Genomic DNA, 21,374 nt, shown 5'->3' on the forward strand with positions numbered 1-21,374 from the left:
ACTCTAACTGTAACAGCGCTGATTGCATTAACCCTTCACAGTACGGACCAGCGCGCTCTAACTGTAACAGCGCTGATTGCATTAACCCTTCACAGTACGGACCAGCACGCTCTAACTGTAACAGCACTGATTGCATTAACCCTTCACAGTATGGACCAGCGCACTCTAACTGTAACAGCGCTGATTGCATTAACCCTTCACAGTACGGACCAGCACGCGCTGATTGCATTAACCCTTCACAGTATGGACCAGCGCACTCTAACTGTAACAGCGCTGATTGCATTAACCCTTCACAGTACGGACCAGCGCACTCTAACTGTAACAGCGCTGATTGCATTAACCCTTCACAGTACGGACCAGCGCACTCTAACTGTAACAGCGCTGATTGCATTAACCCTTCACAGTACGGACCAGTGCGCTCTAACTGTAACAGCGCTGATTGCATTAACCCTTCACAGTATGGACCAGCGCACGCTAAAACTGTAACAGCGCTGATAGCATTAACCCTTCACAGTATGGACCAGCGCGCGCTAACTGTAACAGTGCTGATTGCATTAACCCTTCACAGTACGGACCAGCGCGCTCTAACTGTAACAGCGCTGATTGCATTAACCCTTCACAGTACGGACCAGCGCGCTCTAACTGTAACAGCGCTGATTGCATTAACCCTTCACAGTACGGACCAGCACGCTCTAACTGTAACAGCGCTAATTGCATTAACCCTTCACAGTACGGACCAGCACGCTCTAACTGTAACAGTGCTGATTGCATTAACCCTTCACAGTATGGACCAGCACGCGCTGATTGCATTAACCCTTCACAGTACGGACCAGCGCGCTCTAACTGTAACAGCGCTGATAGCATTAACCCTTTACAGTACGGACCAGCGCGCGCTAACTGCAACAGCGCTGATTGCATTAACCCTTCACAGTACGGACCAGTGCGCTCTAACTGTAACAGTGCTGATTGCATTAACCCTTCACAGTACGGACCAGCACGCTCTAACTGTAACAGCGCTGATTGCATTAACCCTTCACAGTACGGACCAGCGCGCGCTAACTGCAACAGCGCTGATTGCATTAACCCTTCACAGTACGGACCAGCACGCTCTAACTGTAACAGCGCTGATTACATTAACCCTTCACAGTATGGACCAGCGCGCACTAACAGCGCTGATTGCATTATCCCTTCACAGTACGGACCAGCGCGCACTGATCACTGAGCCAGTAAAAAAATTTTTATCAGATCAGCTATTTTAGCCTTATATTTGAAACTCATTTTTAATTCCACACAATTCTCCCTTTAATAAATACTCGTTAATAAAAAGACAACTATCACCATAGACAAGGTGTCTGGATTTCAGAATATCTGGGTGCAAGTCTTCATGTTGTCCTCTGCTCTCCGAACCTGTTGGCCTCACTGAATACCTGGCTAAATTCAATCATAGACGAGGCTGGAGGTTGGATAAGGTATTTGGAGAGAGATAGGTCACACGATTATTAGGAATTGGAGAGAAATAACAAGAGAAATGCACATTATATCAAATTCTAATTGAAAATAGCCGACGTGGAAACCTAGAAGATTGTAAAATGTTTCCAGCTCATTGTATGATCTAAAAGACGTTCCTCCAGGCTCCAAAACCCATAGTAGACATGAAGTTGGGTGGTTGTTCGGTGTCATTCCCCCTGTGTTATGGGTTATATTAGCCTGAATGAGGTTACCCCCTCCCCCCGTGTTATGGGTTATATTAGCCTGAATGAGGTTACCCCCCCCCCCCCCCCCGTATTATGGGTTATATTAGCCTGAATGAGGTCTCCCCCCCCCCCCCCCGTGTTATGGGTTATATTAGCCTGAATGAGGTCCCCCCCCCGTGTTATGGGTTATATTAGCCTGAATGAGGTCCCCCCCCCCCCCGTGTTATGGGTTATATTAGCCTGAATGAGTGTAACGGATCACCTGGCACCCCGACTGGGTACCTCCGTTAAAGGATGCTCCTAGCGTTTCCTGAGGACTCCAAGCACTCTGGCAGACACCACAATCACCAAACCGGAGAAGCATATGAATCCTCTCAAGCCTCTGAATGCTGTAGACAGTTGAATAGGAACCATACGAATAGGTTTGCACTCCTAGCAGTCAAACTGGAACAGCATACAATAAATCCTTCCCCCAATAATGAGACGACACTTCACTTTGAGGGTAAAACAGGAACTCTCGACTGGCTCATCCAGCCTGGCTTTTATTACACTTGTACACTTACAGGCCACACCCAGGGGGAGGCATAAAATAACCACATACATGGTTCAACCCACACCTCCCCTCAGATAACAGTAAACCCAATTATACGGTACACATTTTTAGCCAAGTTCTGGATGTACCCCAAAAACAGGGGGTACACCTTTAAATCCAGCATCGCTGGATAGCCTTTATTCAGGGGGACAACATATCCAAAAATCAGTTCATTCGAGAGAAATGCACATTATATCAAATTCTAATTGAAAATAGCCGACGTGGAAACCTAGAAGATTGTAAAATGTTTCCAGCTCATTGTATGATCTAAAAGACGTTCCTCCAGGCTCCAAAACCCATAGTAGACATGAAGTTGGGTGGTTGTTCGGTGTCATTCCCCCTGTGTTATGGGTTATATTAGCCTGAATGAGGTTACCCCCTCCCCCCGTGTTATGGGTTATATTAGCCTGAATGAGGTTACCCCCCCCCCCCCCGTGTTATGGGTTGTATTAGCCTGAATGAGGTCTCCCCCCCCCCCCCCGTGTTATGGGTTATATTAGCCTGAATGAGGTCCCCCCCCCCCCCATGTTATGGGTTATATTAGCCTGAATGAGGTCCCCCCCCCCCGTGTTATGGGTTATATTAGCCTGAATGAGTGTAACGGATCACCTGGCACCCCGACTGGGTACCTCCGTTAAAGGATGCTCCTAGCGTTTCCTGAGGACTCCAAGCACTCTGGCAGACACCACAATCACCAAACCGGAGAAGCATATGAATCCTCTCAAGCCTCTGAATGCTGTAGACAGTTGAATAGGAACCATACGAATAGGTTTGCACTCCTAGCAGTCAAACTGGAACAGCATACAATAAATCCTTCCCCCAATAATGAGACGACACTTCACTTTGAGGGTAAAACAGGAACTCTCGACTGGCTCATCCAGCCTGGCTTTTATTACACTTGTACACTTACAGGCCACACCCAGGGGGAGGCATAAAATAACCACATACATGGTTCAACCCACACATCCCCTCCCCTCAGATAACAGTAAACCCAATTATACGGTACACATTTTTAGCCAAGTTCTGGATGTACCCCAAAAACAGGGGGTACACCTTTATCATCGCTGGATAGCCTTTATTCAGGGGGACAACATATCCAAAAATCAGTTCATTCGGATAAACGGTTCGGCAGATATGGGGTTCCAAAGATTTGACCGACCGCATGGGTAAAGTATCCGAAAACAGTTCCATGCATTTTGGCCCTGCGGTCGGTCACAGACAAGGGAATGAAAACAGACGGATTGCCTGGGTTATGGAGCCTAAGGGGGATTCGAATGAATCCCCTAGTTCGTGGGGTTCTTTCTACCGAACGGTGGGCCGTTCGGTAGTTCCCATACGAACTTCTGGAAGTATGGAGGTCTCAGCGGTGTTTGCCTAGTCGAGTGTCCGATTTTAGTTCCAGACACTCGACGGCAAAACACCGCTGTTCGGGAGTTTAAGATGGCCGCCGCCACGTGTTCATTTCCCGAATGGCGGCCACCCAGAGGACAAAGAATACATTACACTGATTGCCAATTACCCGTTTGCAACATTGTTGCAAACGGTAATTGGAGGCATACTTATTCCTGGGTGGTCTGGTTGTTCGGTAGTTTCACTCAGTATAATGAATGGAGTGATTCTACCGAACAATCAGATGAATGCTGCATACATATCCCAGGATAACTCAACATATAAATACATACATGATATTAAAGGATTAAAGGCAGTATTACTGTAATATGCTCCACAGTCTTAAAGGTACAGTATCCCAAAATGTCCCAATAGGTCCACGGATGGCCCTTAAAGGCCCAGTAGCAGTAATATAAACTATTACATGCCAAAATATAGTTTTTACAGTGCAATATGTCCAGGGGCCATAGTCGCAGGGCAGGAGGCTAGCAACCAGGCTTCTCCAGTTCTCAGTGGCGAGGTTGGTTTCGCCACAATGAGGTTACCCCCCCACCTGGGTTATGGGTTATAATAGCCTGAATGAGGTTACCCCCCCACCTGGGTTATGGGTTATATTAGCCTGAATGAGGTTTCCCCCCTTCCCCCCCGTGTTATGGGTTATATTAGCCTGAATGAGGTCCCCCCCACCTGGGTTATATTAGCCTGAATGAGGTTCCCCCCCCCCTGTTATGGGTTATATTAGCCTGAATGAGGTTCCTCCCTCCGTGTTATGGGTTATATTAGCCTGAATGAGGTTTCCCCCCCCCCCCCCGCGTGTTATGGGTTATATTAGCCTGAATGAGGTCCCCCCCCCCCGTGTTATGGGTTATATTAGCCTGAATGAGGTTCCCCCCCCACCTGGGTTATGGGTTATATTAGCCTGAATGAGGTTACCCCCTCCCCCCCCCCCCCGTGTTATGGGCTATATTAGCCTGAATGAGGTTACCCCCCCACCTGGGTTATGGGTTATATTAGCCTGAATGAGGTTACCCCCCCCCCGTGTTATGGGTTATATTAGCCTGAATGAGGTCCCCCCCCCGTGTTATGGGTTTCTATTAGCCTGAATGAGGTTCCCCCCCCCCCGTGTTATGGGTTACATTAGCCTGAATGAGGTTACCCCCTCCCCCCCCCCCCCGTGTTATGGGTTATATTAGCCTGAATGAGGTCCCCCCCCCGTGTTATGGGTTTCTATTAGCCTGAATGAGGTTCCCCCCCCCCCGTGTTATGGGTTACATTAGCCTGAATGAGGTTACCCCCTCCCCCCCCCGTGTTATGGGTTATATTAGCCTGAATGAGGTCCCCCCACCCCATGTTATGGGTTATATTAGCCTGAATGAGGTCCCCCCCCGTGTTATGGGTTACATTAGCCTGAATGAGGTTACCCCCCTCCCCCCCCCCATGTTATGGGTTATATTAGCTTGAATGAGGTCCCCCCCCGTGTTATGGGTTACATTAGCCTGAATGAGGTTACCCCCCCCGTGTTATGGGTTATATTAGCCTGAACGAGGTTCCCCCCCCCCATGTTATGGGTTATAATAGCCTGAATGAGGTTACCCCCCCACCTGGGTTATGGGTTATATTAGCCTGAATGAGGTTTCCCCCCTTCCCCCCCGTGTTATGGGTTATATTAGCCTGAATGAGGTCCCCCCCACCTGGGTTATATTAGCCTGAATGAGGTTCCCCCCCCCCCCTGTTATGGGTTATATTAGCCTGAATGAGGTTCCCCCCTCCGTGTTATGGGTTATATTAGCCTGAATGAGGTTTCCCCCCCCCCCCCCCGCGTGTTATGGGTTATATTAGCCTGAATGAGGTTCCCCCCCCCCCCCCGTGTTATGGGTTATATTAGCCTGAATGAGGTTCCCCCCCACCTGGGTTATGGGTTATATTAGCCTGAATGGGGTTACCCCCTCCCCCCCCCGTGTTATGGGCTATATTAGCCTGAATGAGGTTACCCCCCACCTGTGTTATGGGTTTCTATTAGCCTGAATGAGGTCCCCCCTCCCCCCCCCGTGTTATGGGTTATATTAGCCTGAATGAGGTCCCCCCCCGTGTTATGGGTTTCTATTAGCCTGAATGAGGTCCCCCCCCCCCCCCCCCCGTGTTATGGGTTACATTAGCCTGAATGAGGTTACCCCCTCCCCCCCCCCCGTGTTATGGGTTATATTAGCCTGAATGAGGTCCCCCCCCCCATGTTATGGGTTATATTAGCCTGAATGAGGTCCCCCCCCCCCGTGTTATGGGTTACATTAGCCTGAATGAGGTTACCCCCCTCCCCCCCCATGTTATGGGTTATATTAGCTTGAATGAGGTCCCCCCCCACCGTGTTATGGGTTACATTAGCCTGAATGAGGTTACCCCCCCGTGTTATGGGTTATATTAGCCTGAACGAGGTTCCCCCCCCCGTGTTATGGGTCCTATTAGCCTGAATGAGGTTCCCCCCCCCCGCATTATGGGTTATATTAGCCTGAATTAGGTGTCCGTCACCCCTGTGTTATGGGTTTTATTAGCCTGAATGAGGTTACTACCCCCTCCCCGTGTTATGGGTTATATTAGCCTGAATGAGGTTACCCTCCTCCCCCCCCCCCATGTTATGGGTTATATTAGCTTGAATGAGGTCCACCCCCACCGTGTTATGGGTTACATTAGCCTGAATGAGGTTACCCCCCCCCCCGTGTTATGGGTTATATTAGCCTGAACGAGGTTCCCCCCCCCCGTGTTATGGGTCATATTAGCCTGAATGAGGTTCCCCCCCCCGCATTATGGGTTATATTAGCCTGAATTAGGTGTCCGTCACCCCTGTGTTATGGGTTATATTAGCCTGAATGAGGTTACTACCCCCTCCCCGTGTTATGGGTTATATTAGCCTGAATGAGGTTCCCCCCCCCACGTTATGGGTTACATTAGCCTGAATGAGGTTACCCCCCTCCCCCCCCCCGTGTTATGGGTTATATTAGCTTGAATGAGGTCCCCCCCTCCCCACGTGTTATGGGTTACATTAGCCTGAATGAGGTAACCCCCCCCCCCCCCGTTTTATGGGTTATATTAGCCTGAATGAGGTCCCCCCCCAGCATTATGGGTTATATTAGCCTGAATGAGGTGTGTGTCCCCCTGTGTTATGGGTTATATTAGCCTGAATGAGGTTACTACCCCCTCCCCGTGTTATGGGTTATATTAGCCTGAATGAGGTGTGTGTCCCCCACCCCGTGTTATGGGTTATATTAGCCTGAATGAGGTTCCCCCCCCCCGTGTTATGGGTTACATTAGCCTGAATGAGGTTACCCCCCTCCCCCCCCCCCGTGTTATGGTTATATTAGCTTGAATGAGGTCCCCCCCCCCCGTGTTATGGGTTACATTAGCCTGAATGAGGTTACCCCCCGTGTTATGGGTTATATTAGCCTGAATGAGGTTACCCCACCCCACCCGTGTTATGGGTTATATTAGCCTGAATGAGGATCCCCCCCCCGCATTATGGGTTATATTAGCCTGAATGAGGTGTGTCCCCCCCCTGTGTTATGGGTTATATTAGCCTGAATGAGGTTACTACCCCCTCCCCGTGTTATGGGTTATATTAGCCTGAATGAGGTGTGTCCCCCCCACGTTTTGGGTTATATTAGCCTGAATGAGGTGTGTCCCGTCCCCCCCGCGTTATGGGTTATATTAGCCTGAATGAGGTTCCCCCCCCCCCCTGTGTTATGGGTTATATTAGCCTGAATGAGGTTCCCCCCCCCGTGTTATGGGTTATATTAGCCTGAATGAGGTTCCCCCCCCGCATTATGGGTTATATTAGCCTGAATGAGGTGACCCCCCCCCCCTGTGTTATGGGTTATATTAGCCTGAATGAGGTTACTACCCCCTCCCCGTGTTATGGGTTATATTAGCCTGAATGAGGTGTGTGTCTCCCACCCCGTGTTATGGGTTATATTAGCCTGAATGAGGTTCCCCCCCCCCACCCCGTGTTATGGGTTACATTAGCCTGAATGAGGTTACCCCCCTCCCCCCCCCCCTGTGTTATGGTTATATTAGCTTGAATGAGGTTCCCCCCGCCTGTGTTATGGGTTACATTAGCCTGAATGAGGTTACCCCCCCCCCCCCCACCCGTGTTATGGGTTATATTAGCCTGAATGAGGTTACCCCCCCGATACCGGAGAAACTGATGGAAGCCAAGCACAGAGAGATGGACACAGGTTTCTTCAGGAAGGAAGAGATTCTTTATTCGATTCACCGACCGGGACTCAGAGGCACTAATGTCACCAAAAAACAGCAAAGTCTGAGTCCTGATCATACAGTGTAGGTCCCTTATATAGGCATGTAGCTCCTCCCATAATCAGTTCAACCTACACATACTCTTATCTAATCAACCGAATAGAGACTAGAATCCTGTTTGACCACATGGCTTGCCCAGCACAATGGAGGAGGGGAAATACTCGTATATCCTGTATTCCTACTTATGCTCCTTACACTACTGATTGTATCTTAGCTACGTGTAACTGACTTAACTGGTACATCAACATATGCAAATGCACATACCATGTGGCAATCTTGTCCTAGTAAATTTATTTTTACTGAGATTCCACCACATTCCCCCCTTTGATGCTTCTGATATTTCACAATTCCAGATGCATCACTTAACCATAGTTTGCTTACACCTCAGGTTGCTATGAACCAGACCAGACTTTGCGACTCCCTAACGATATGAATCCCTCAACATTCCTCTTCCTGTACTAGTTCTCCCTGATTTAGAGCCTCATACCTATATATAGCCATTATCTGTGTAGCAGCCTTTCTCTCTGCTATATTCTCTATAATGCTCTGCACAGACCTAACTACCAAAGGAATCAGACATGGTAGGAGAAGGCACAGCATAAAAATTAGCATGACTCCACCTACCAATGCCTTAAGTCCTCCAAACTGCTCATACCAATTACCAAACCAACTTCTTGGATTATACCCTTTCCATACCAGGGTAGGCACATGCGCTAGTTTAACCATATGGCTAGTAAGCTCAGCTATTGCTTGCCCTTCATCATCTATTTGAACACAACAATTGCTTAGGTTAAACTTCCCACATACACCTCCCTCTACTGCCAATAGGTAATCCAAGGCTAATCTATTTTGGTAAACGGCTGTCCTCATCCTAGTATTATGTTTCGCTAGGAGATTGAGCGCTTGTGATGTCTCATTGGTAATTATCTCAACCACTGCCTGTAACCTTATAATGCGGTTGAGCATATATATTGGGGTTCTATATCCGAAAGTACCATCTTCTGCCCAAGTGGCTGGCCCATAATAATCTATGATACGCTGGGGAGGCCATTCATTATCTTCCCAGGTACCTATCTCTAGGGGTCCCCTTTTCTTCCTATGATTCACATAATATACTTTAACTCCCAAAGTCTCTCCTGTTTCAATAGGCAACAAGAAGAAGGATGGTTTGAGCATACCTAACACACATGCCCCTTCCCAGTCCTGTGGTAACTCCGAATAGGCCTTCTTACCACAGATCCAGTACAAATTTGCTGGGGCTTTCCAACTAGATGTAATAGATAAATCAAACCACACGTCCTTTAAATTGGCATAACTTGCAAACGGGTTAGGTGGTTCTGAGACATTTGAAGCCGACCACCAGGTTGTATTCTTTGTAGTATCATCATAAGCTTTTTGCCCTAGACAAGTTAGTTCTCCTACAGATGTGTTAAACATTATTCCTTTTCTTGCTATGCAAACATAACCTATAATGGAGGTCTTTAATCGCCACTCAGATTTACCTCTAACACTCATTTGATAATCGGCTTGAGAAGATGTTATCTGTTCAATTGTCTCAGAACCAGAATACATTACCTCCTTTGCTTCCCAGGGCCATTGGTCTCCCATATTAGTACCTCCACACACATAGCAGTTGGTCACATTAAGACTACCAGCAATACTCTCGGCTAGATCAATAAACAGGTTCTTAGCATTATGGGGGATCTTATTTTCTACACTCATCTCTTCATAAAAAGAATGGAAAACCTGATGAGTTTGGGATGCTACGGTATCGGTCTCTATCCCTATAAATAATATTGTCCCAGGATCCAAACCCGTCCCATATATCTGGAACCCAAATAAGTTACCAAACCTATCTAAAAATTGTTCAGGATTATTTATAAGTATATGGACTGGGTTACATTCCATAGACTTACAATACGGTTTGGTAGGCAACTTAGTAACAATCATATCCTTATCTACTGTCTGTCCCCAAGTTGCCCACCCCACACAAGACCAATATGGGCAATAATTATAATCCCTATCTGGGCATTTTGGACTTACGTACTTGTTTTTACTACTGGGACAAATATATTTATCGTTAGACCCATACGTTCTCTCCCACTTAAGATCCCCACATACATTCCATGGCTTTCTACCACTTGATATCGCTTTTCATGCATCAAATAGCAGAACACCCGAAGAATGTACGGTTTCTAATACAGTTTTATTTATTAGGGTCCCCTGTGAGTCTCCATTCCGGAGGGTCAACCAAATTGTACGGGGTTGATACTCTGGATTGAAGCACTTAGGTTCGCCTACTCCTAAATGGCATACACTATACTCTATACCTAAGTATCTACACCTTGATACATATCCTTTACATTCATATTGTGAATGCCAAATTAGGGTCTGGGAAATATGATTACCTGTTATAGTAGTCTTAATGCAAACCTCACAGCTAGGTGTGTCGGTACCTCTACCTTCCTGAATAATAAAAAACATAAAAATACACATTATCAAGAGCACTTCTTTCGACGTCTTCATCCTCAGTCTTCGTCCGTGCGATGGCACCTCAGCTTCCAGGATGTAAGGGCTGCAAGGAATGGAGTTCTGCAGGTCCACTCTTCCCTTCACAGAGGTCCCTTTGAGACACCCTGGCTATGTCACGTGGGTGAGTGGTCTGGCTTTATTATGGCCGACAAAACACTCACTTACTGATCTCTTTAAACACACTTGTAATCCCAATATCTCCTTGTTACTCCGACTGAGTCATGCACTTTAACCGGATCTTGCAGGGATTCTCTGGATCTGGTGTAGCTTGCCAAGAATCTACTGCTGCTGGTTTAACCCTGGAGTGATGAATCCACGGAGTCACTTCAGCCACCTTTATTGCTGTAGGGGTAGACAAAAGAACAACATAAGGACCCCTCCACTTAGGCCCTAACGGTATACTGTTCCACTCTTTAATCCACACTTGATCTCCTGGATGATAGCTATGAACAGGGGGATAAATATTCACAGGTAATCTATCTTGTACCCATTTCTGTACCTCCTCCATAGTTTTACCCAACTCTACAACCTGCTGCCGGGTAATTCCTTCTCCCAACTGACTCAAATCCCCCCTTAAGTTACCAAGTACGGGAGGTGGATGCCCATACATGATTTCAAAAGGTGAGAGACCCATCCTTCTGGTAGGTGTACTACGAATATGTAACAGAGCTATAGGCAAAAGAACATTCCACTTAAGTTGAGTTTCTTGACACATCTTTGCCAATTGGTTCTTAATAGTTCTGTTCATCCTTTCCACTTTCCCAGAACTCTGAGGTCTATATGCTGTATGAAGCTTCCACTTAATACCAAGCATATGAGTCAGTTGTTGTAGGCACTGGTGGACAAAGGCTGGACCATTATCCGATCCTATAGAACATGGTAGTCCATATCGGGGTATTATTTCTCGCAACAGGAATCGCACAACTTCTCCTGCTTTCTCTGTACGAGTGGGACATGCTTCTACTCAGCCTGAATAGGTGCACACAACTACTAGTAGGTAGCAATGTCCACCGGATTTAGGCATTACTGTATAGTCGATTTGAAGATCGGACATAGGGAGTCCCCCCATATACTGGACTCCCGGTGGTTTCACTGGTCCTTGCTTTGCGTTATTCTTAGCACATATTACACATCTTCGTACAATGGCTTGAGTCAAGTTGGACAATCTTGGTATGTAGAAAGGTTTTCTGAGAGATTCTTCCATACTATCTCTTCCAGAATGTGTCCCGTTGTGATAGTTCTGGACAATTTCTACAGCTAGTGATGCTGGAATGACTATTCTTCCATCTTCTAACTGATACAATTTGTTCTCCAGGTATTTCCCAGCTTCTGTCTTTAACCACTCTTCTTCTTGAGCTGTATAAACTGGAGTCCATTGAGACAGTGGAGTCGGTATAAGTGCAGCTATATGTTCCACATATTCCTGTCTTCCTGATTCAGCGGCACGCTTAGCTGCATTATCTGCCATCCGATTTCCTTTGGTTACGTCACCATCTCCTTTCAGATGCGCCCAACAATGTATAATACCAACTTCTTTCGGTTCCCACACGGCTTCCAGTAGTTGCAATATTTCAGCTGCATACTTAATTTCTTTACCCTCTGAATTCAATAGTCCTCTTTCTATATACAAAGCTCCATGGGCATGAGTGTTAAAAACGCATACTTGGAGTCCGTGTAGATGTTCACTCTTAAACCTTCTGCCAATTGTAACGCTCGTGTTAGTGCAATTAATTCTGCCTTCTGTGCCGATGTTCCTTTTGACAATGGCTGAGCTATCACCTTGTCTATGGTAGTCACTGCATATCCTGCATAGCGAATCCCTTCTTTCACATAACTACTGCCGTCCGTATAATACTGGACATCAGGGTTCTGGATAGGAAAATCACAAAGGTCCGGTCTACTTGAGAACACTTCATCCATCACCTCCAGGCAATCATGTTGACTCTCAGTAGGTTGTGGCAAAAGGGTAGCTGGATTCAAGGTATTAACAGTCTCTAAATGCACTCTTGGGTTTTCACACAACATAGCTTGATACTTAGTCATGCGGCTATTACTAAACCAATGATTGCCTTTATAGTCTAGCAACATTTGTACTGCGTGCGGGACTCGCACATAGAGTTCCTGACCCAGAGTGAGCTTATCAGCTTCGGCTACCAGCAGGGCGGTGGCAGCTACAGCTCTTAGACAAGGTGGAAGACCACTGGCCACTGCATCCAGTTGTTTGGACATATATGCAACAGGTCTTTGCCATGATCCCAAGTACTGTGTCAATACTCCCACAGCCATTCTTTTTTGCTCGTGTACATGTAGAATGGACGTGTATGATCAGGTAGACCTAATGCTGGGGCACTCATCAAAGCCTTCTTCACATCTTCAAATGCCTTTTGCTGTTCAGGGGTCCACAGGAAGGGATCGTGTTCTGTACCTTTTATAGCTGCATAAAGAGGTTTCGCCAATATCGCATAACTGGGAATCCATATCCTACAGAAGCCTGCTGCCCCCAAGAATTCCCGCACTTGTCTTCTATTCTTGGGTATTGGTATTTGGCATACAGCTTCTTTTCTCTCTGGCCCCATTATCCTTTGACCTTCAGAGATATGGAATCCCAGATACTTGACAGTTGGCTGACACAACTGAGCTTTCTTCCTGGACACCTTGTATCCTGCCTTCCAGAGAATGTGTAGTAGATCATGTGTTGCTTGCTGACATATTTCTCTTGTAACTGCCGCTATCAACAAATCATCTACATATTGCAATAGTACACACTCTCCTGGGATGGACTTGAAATCCAGTAAGTCTTGACTTAAAGCTGATCCAAATAGGGTGGGTGAATTTTTAAACCCTTGGGGCAGTCTTGTCCAAGTCATCTGGCGTTTCGAGCCCGTTACAGCATTTTCCCATTGGAATGCGAAGATACACTGGCTTTCCGCAGCAATTCGAAGGCAAAAGAAGGCATCTTTGAGATCTAAGACAGTGAAATAGGTAGCCCCGCCCGGAATTAAAGCAAGCAGGTTATATGGATTGGGCACAACTGGGTGTATACTTACGACCGCATCATTGACTGCTCTCAAGTCCTGCACAGGGCGATACTCATCTGTACCGGGCTTTTGAACAGGCAACAATGGGGTGTTCCAGGGGGAAGTACAGAATTTTAGGATACCATACCGTATGAACTTATCCAAATACGATTGTATATTCTTCTTGGCCTTTTGTGGGATATGATATTGCCTTAAGCTCACTGGATAGACCCCAAGTTTCAGTTCGATTCGAATTGGTGGGATATTGCGAGCAAGTCCTGGTGGGTTGTTCTCTGCCCACACTCCTGGTATATTAAACAAGGATTCATCACTCTTAGGGTTTTGGCTAGTCAACGCTGTATAAAGTCGCCACTCTTCTTCCTTTGGTACAGATATTGTCATTATACCTGAAGGTCCATTGAACTTTAAAGATGTTGTTCCATTTGGTAGAAACGTTATCTGCGCTTGTAGTTTTGACAACAAATCACGTCCTAACAGTTGGACTGGACATTCAGGCATATAAAGGAATTGATGTTTTACTACGTGGCCTCCCAATGTACAGAGTCGACTTTTAAGAACTGGTTTAGCAGCAATTTGCTGCCATTTACTGTAGAGGTAGATGCTTCTGATTCAGCTGTTGGGGCTATACTGTCTCAAAGGACTGGACCTAAGATGTTGTTACATCCATGTGCCTTCTATTCCCGCCAGATGTTACCAGCAGAAAGAAATTATGACATAGGGCATAAAGAACTTTTGGCTATAAAAGCTGCCTTTGCCGAATGGAGACATCTCTTGGAGGGAGCCACCCATCCAATTACTGTCCTCACAGATCACAAAAATCTGGAATGTATTCAATCAGCTAAGAGACTGTCAGCCAGACAAGCACGCTGGTCCCTATTTTTCTCAAGGTTTAATTTTTTGATTTCATACCGCCCTGGTTCCAGAAATGGCAAGGCAGATGCCTTGTCTAGGATAGCTGACCCCCTCCATACTACAGTAACCAAAGCCACCATCTTGCCTGAGAGTAGATTTTTAGGAGTTACCTTTCCTTCTGATCTAATGTCTCGCATTAAAAAGGGCTACGTTGAAGATCCAGTTTTTCGTGATCCTCCTCGTGATCTTCATATGACCATGCTTAATGGTTTTTGGATTTTTCAACAACGTCTGTTTGTTCCAGAATCAGTGCGACTGGACGTTTTACGTCTCTACCATGACTCAAAACCAGCAGGTCATCCAGGAATCCGAAAGACACAAGAACTACTTACCCGATCCTTTTGGTGGCCTAAATATTATGAGGATGTTAAGAAGTATGTGTCCTCTTGTGATGTATGTGCCAGACATAAGACTCCTCGCTCATCCCCTGTTGGCATGCTTCAGCCTCTTCCTATTCCTCATCGTCCCTGGGGATCTATATCCATGGACTTTATTGTGGAACTACCTCCCTCTAAGGAACACACTACCATTCTTGTTGTTGTGGACCGGTTAACTAAGATGAGTCATTTCATACCAGCTCGTGGTCTCCCTTCTGCTAAACAGACTGCTGACCTAGTTATTCGGGAAATATGTCGCTTGCATGGAGTGCCTGATGAAGTAATTTCTGACAGGGGAGTGCAGGATACATCTCATTTTTGGAAATATTTTTGTTCTATTCTAGGTATTAGTGTAAATCTGTCGTCAGCTTTTCATCCACAAAGTAATGGACAGACTGAGCGAACCAACCAGACTTTAGAACAATATTTGCGGTGCTATATTAGTTACCTGACTGGCTGGATTTTCTACCCACGGCGGAATTTGCCTATAACAATGCCCAACACTGCTCCACTTCTCTGAGCCCATTTTTTGCTAATTATGGTTACCATCCAACCTTTCTAGTGAGTCTCCCAATTACTACTTCCATTCCTGCAGTCACTGACCGGCTAACCGCCTTACGAGATTCCCAAGAACTGTTGAAGAAGACTCTTTCGGAGGCTCAGGAATGTTACAAAAGAGCTGCTGATAGGCATAGAAAGGAGGCCCCAGTTTATCATGTTGGTGACAAGGTTTGGCTGTCAACAAAGAATCTTAAGCTTAGGATTCCTTCTCATAAATTGGGTCAAAAGTTCATGGGACCTTTTGAGATTATCGCTCAGATCAATGCTGTCACCTTCCGTCTGCAACTTCCAGATTCCATGAAAATACATCCGGTGTTTCACGTTGCACTGCTTAAACCTTTTCATGAAAATACTTTCCCTGGTCGAGCCCTGCCTGCCCCACCACCAGTCCTCGTGGATGGTGAAGATGAATACGAGGTGGAAAAAATTCTTGACTCCAGGATATTCCGCAACAAGCTTCAGTATTTGGTTCATTGGAAAGGCTATGGTGAAGAAGATAGATCGTGGGAACCAGTGGACAATATTCATGCTCCTGATCTTCTTCAGTCTTTCCATGCACAGTACCCTGCTAAACCAGGAAATAGGGCATCCAGAGGCTGCGCCTGTAGAGGTGGGAGTAATGTGAGGAACTGACTCTGCTGGGTTTCGAACCCTGGTTTACATGCTGCTAAACCTCTTCCTTACCAGTACACCAGCCTGCCTTTTACAAATGTACCTGAGATCTGGTAACCTTGACTCTACAGCATTGGTATCAGTGACAAGTCTCTTCAGCTGTGTCTGGTCATGTGTCTGGTTCTTGGCCTATAAAAGCCACTTCCTGTCTCTGTACCTTTGCCAGATTATTGTGGTTCCTGTACTCTCTAATCAAGCTTGTTCCTGTTTCGCCTACCTGTTGCTGATTTTGGACCGTTTTGACTTTGCTGCTTCTCCTTCCCACTGACCTCTGCTTGCCTCACTACGATTATCATCTCTCTGTTCCAGTCTCCCATCTCTGCTTAAGACCAGAAGGCCACTCAAGGCTCAGGGGCTCAACCACCTGGGTAACGAGTGGCTACCTCTGGCAGAAAACATTGCTGATCTGGCTACTGGACTCCAAAACTTTGTAACATCAATATCATTACATTATGTGTCTGGACTATGGAGGTAAACAAATCCGTCATGGCTTGAGGCTTTTCGGTGTATGAGGAGTTATGGGTCTTCCAATTAAATAGATCAGTAGTTGTGAAGGGAACATAAACGAATACTGGATCAGCATATTGTATCTGGCCGTCACCGTTAATGTGTGTCGGGCCAGGTGTCAGTCGAAGTGGCATTTGATAATGTCGGGTTTGTAGGGTACCGGTCAATTGTCGGGTTAGTATGGGGCTTCGTTTAGGAACGTTAGTTAGGGGTTCCGGTCGAGGGGTAGTAAGACAAGGGGATGGGGACGCTTTACTGAGGGGGAGGTCGGTGAATAAAATATTCCGGGCCGGGCTAGGAGGAGCCTGACCAGGAACCAGGGCCGGATTAAGAGCCCAGTGGGCCTGGTGCTGATAATTATGATGGGCCTAATTACAAAATCTTATTGACCAAAAACACTAAAACAGTCCTACCTCCTAAGCGTCATGTATCTGATGGAGATGGTGCTGGAGGAAAACTCATAGGATGCAACTATGAGAAAACACAAACCCTTTGCTAATCTCACGCTTTCATCTTTCAAGTAAACCCATACCCCCTAACAGCAGTAAATACAAATACAAAAAGAGAAGTCCTGCGCTTAAGCAGCAAGGACTACAACACACATCAGCCCCAATATATGGTAAAAACCAAAGAAAAGAAAATGTTACTTGCGCTTTCTCCTTAATCCCTATGTATATTTAGACAAATGGAGGTCATTTAGTTGCTCCAATGGCCATTGGAGGGATGCCCGCCTGCCAACGTCAAGGCAGACCCCCCTAAGCGGGTCCTAACACTGACCCTTCAGCCTGCTTCCTTGAGCTTCTGGCAAAGATATCTCTAATGAGACAGAAAGGGGTATTTTTTATATACACCCCTTTACTTATTAACCCTTAATAGGGAACACATGGGATGGGTAGCAGCATTGTAACCAGGCTGTGTGATACAAAGTAAATACAAATACAAAAAGAGAAGTCCTGCGCTTAAGCAGCAAGGACTACAACACACATCAGCCCCAATATATAGTAAAAACCAAAGAAAAGAAAATGTTACTTGCGCTTTCTCCTTAATCCCTATGTATATTTAGACAAATGGAGGTCGTTTAGTTGCTCCAATGGCCATTGGAGGGATGCCCGCCTGCCAACGTCAAGGCAGACCCCCCTAAGCGCAAGTAACATTTTCTTTTCTTTGGTTTTTACTATATATTGGGGCTGATGTGTGTTGTAGTCCTTGCTGCTTAAGCGCAGGACTTCTCTTTTTGTATTTGTATTTACTTTGTATCACACAGCCTGGTTACAATGCTGCTACCCATCCCATGTGTTCCCTATTAAGGGTTAATAAGTAAAGGGGTGTATATAAAAAATACCCCTTTCTGTCTCATTAGAGATATCTTTGCCAGAAGCTCAAGGAAGCAGGCTGAAGGGTCAGTGTTAGGACCCGCTTAGGGGGGTCTGCCTTGACGTTGGCAGGCGGGCATCCCTCCAATGGCCATTGGAGCAACTAAATGACCTCCATTTGTCTAAATATACATAGGGATTAAGGAGAAAGCGCAAGTAACATTTTCTTTTCTTTGGTTCCCCTAACAGCAGTGTCCAGTAAAGCAGGAAGTCTATGGATGCGGTAAAAGGGTGGGCCACTGACACAAATCACATAACCAGAACGGCCGAAAGGGCAAACATACACAAAAAGGGCGCATGTCTGTGTCCCCATGTCTCCCAGTCCCTTAGTGTCTGTGTCCCCATGTCTCCCAGTGTCCCCTTGTCACTAGGACACTAGGGGACATTGAGAGACATTGGGACACTGGGAGACATGGGGACACTGATACTAGGGAACACTGGGAGACCCGGGGACACTGAGACTCTTGGGGACACAGGGTGACAGACACGAGGGGACACTGGGAGACATGGGGCACTGAGACACTGTGATATATGTAGGGGGCACTGGAGACTTGATAAAGACCTGGGTACAGGTCAAAATGTTGCAGTGTCCAATAAACCTGCCTAAAGCTATCACAGTGAGTGCCTGAGATTTTTTTATTTTATACTAGGGGACACTGAGACACTAGGAGACATGGGGACATTGGGAGACATGGGGACATTGGGAGACTAGGGGACTTTGGGAGACTAGGAAACACTAGGGACACTGGTACACTACAGACACTGAGAGACACCAGGGACACATGGGGATACTGAGATACTAGGGACACTGGCTGGGAGACGTGGGGACACTGGGAGTGCCCCATGTCTCCTAGGTCTCAAAGTCGCCCAGTGTCCCCATGTCTCCCTGTGACCCCCAGTGTTTCCATGTCTCTCATTGTCCCCTAGTGTCTCAGTGTCCCCATGTCACCCAGTGTCCCCTAATGTTTGTATCCCCATGTCTTCCAGTGTCCCTTAGAGTCTGTGTCCCCATGTCTCCCAATGTCCCAATGTCACTAGGACACTAGGGGACACTTAGAGACATGGGGACACATGGGAACACTGGGAGACATGGGGCCACTGAGACACTAGGGACAGTGGCTGGGAGACATGGGGACACAGACTAGTGGCCACTGCGAGACATGGGGCCACTGTGTCCCTAGTGTCTCAGGGTCCCCATGTTGCCCAGTGTCCCAATGTCTCAGCATCCCCATGTCTCGGAGCTGCTGTCTGGACTCTCTGTGCAGAGCTGTTCCCCCGCGGATCAGAGAGTAGAGAGAGGCAGGGAGGGAGATGCCGTAACTTCTTATCACTGCCTCTATCCACACAAACAGCGACCCCTACTGTCCGGCGCTGGTACTGCAGAATAATCTCTGTTTATACTGAGACAGACATTTGTATTGCCGGTATTACTGTAATACCGGCACCGGCTAGGCAGCCTCAAATACCTGAGAAATACTTCTTAGAAATACCTGGCAACCCTAAGAAATACATGAGAAATACCTGGCAACCCTAAGCGTAGTGTGTAAAAAAAAAAATGTAAAAAAAAAAAAATGTAAAAAAAAAAATTTTTTTTTTTTTTTAAATCAATGGGCCTATTCCATGGGCCTGGGCCTGGAGCTGCAGCTCCATCAGCCCCTATGTTAATCCGGCCCTGCCAGGAACTAGAAATGGCGCCAAATCTGGGTAGCTGGAGTTGACAGAGGTAGGTACTGAGAGGGGAGGGTTTAAAACAAGAGGGCTGGGCTCTGAGCTAGAGGAGGAAGTAGGTGGGGACAACAGGGCAAGGGGAGGAGCGTTTCCAGCAGCACCTCCTCTTCCTCTTCCTCTTCCGGTGGAGGAGGAGTAAGGGGGCGGCATAGGGATCTCAGACTCAGGAGGCGTGTCCAAATGGGCGTGATTACGGCCTTAGTGGACAAGCGAGTCCTGGCCTCCATGAGGCGACATTGTTCCTCGTGGCATACTCGGATCCATTTTGGCGAGTCTTTTACGGCCTGCCTCCAACAATCAATATATGGAAACTGGCCGTAAAGTTCAGGCCTACCTGATACAGCCACGTGTACACACTGTACCAGATTAGGATCCAAACTGCCACGTGGCGGCCATGCGGCAACCAAAGTAGGCCATTCCCTACTACACAATGTAATCAAGCGTGCTGGAGACATCTTTACCCCAAAATCACATACTGTATATCCCTTTTTTTAAATTCTTTATCGTACATCCTAAGGGATCCAAAATCGTCGAATCTGACGCGCCCATACTTAACAATGGAGCGTCGTTTTCAACAGAAACTATACAAACACTCTACCAACGGTCACACCCGTTCCCTCGGCAACAGCACCACGTGGTACAGTTACTAAGTGAAACGCACACAACAAAACACTCAGGGAATTCCCGTACACACACAGCTGTTACACCAGTCACTAAGTAACTAATACTGTGCCCTTTGGCGAAACTATACCCACGCTATAATTCCCGATATTTGAATTACCCGTCTATAACATACCCCAGTAACATCGTCTTTACAAACAGTAGTTACAGTACGGTTAGCATAGGTTAAAGTACAATTTAAAGTCACAGTACAATTAGTAGTGGTTATGGTGTTAAAACATGCAACATAGACGACAATTATTAGTACTTATTTACAGTATCAGTAATTATACATGGTTATGGTACCGTGCGCTATAATACAGTTACACACTATTCACACTCTCGCTAGACGGCAGAGCTCACGCTATCTAGCAAGATATACACGCTACTACAACAATCTTTAACACATTTACAATTCCCAACTAATCTATTGGCCAGTACCTTGATGGACTACCTAAAACTATCTACATACGTTTTGGTTAGCCACACTGCCCAAGCACCACATATAGCGAACTAGAGGGCGGAATTTACAACAGCACCCTTTTAGTCTATTTACTCTATCAAAAATCTAGTGGGTTCCAAATTTACACGCCTTCCCACTTAGCCAAGATAGGTTGAGATCTAGCGGACCGAATTTACACAGACGCCGCTTAGTCTCCCGGTCCCTCCGACCTAGCGAACAAAATATACACCCTAGAACGCTAGTCTAGACAAGACACCGGTGTCCGGCTAGGGCTATTTACACCAGAACCCCGCCTGACTCCAAACCAAAATTAAACGGGCTTACTAAAGCGCGTTTAATTGAGCGGTGCGCCTTCGCTCCTTCCCTCCACTGGAGGGGGCAGATTCCAAATAACCCCTTATGGGCCTACCGCACAATCGGTATCCAATACCCCTAGTGGGTCCGCCGTCTAAAACAGCGGCCGTCTTACCTCCTCGTTCCTGAACCTGGGTTCACACTCATCGACGGGGGCACCCCAGCACTTACTACGTAGAGGCCGATGATCTCCTGGACAACAGACCAGTGGCGCCGAGAC

The sequence above is a fragment of the Pelobates fuscus genome, chromosome 4, assembly GCF_036172605.1.
Source record: "Pelobates fuscus isolate aPelFus1 chromosome 4, aPelFus1.pri, whole genome shotgun sequence".
NCBI lineage: Eukaryota > Metazoa > Chordata > Amphibia > Anura > Pelobatidae > Pelobates > Pelobates fuscus.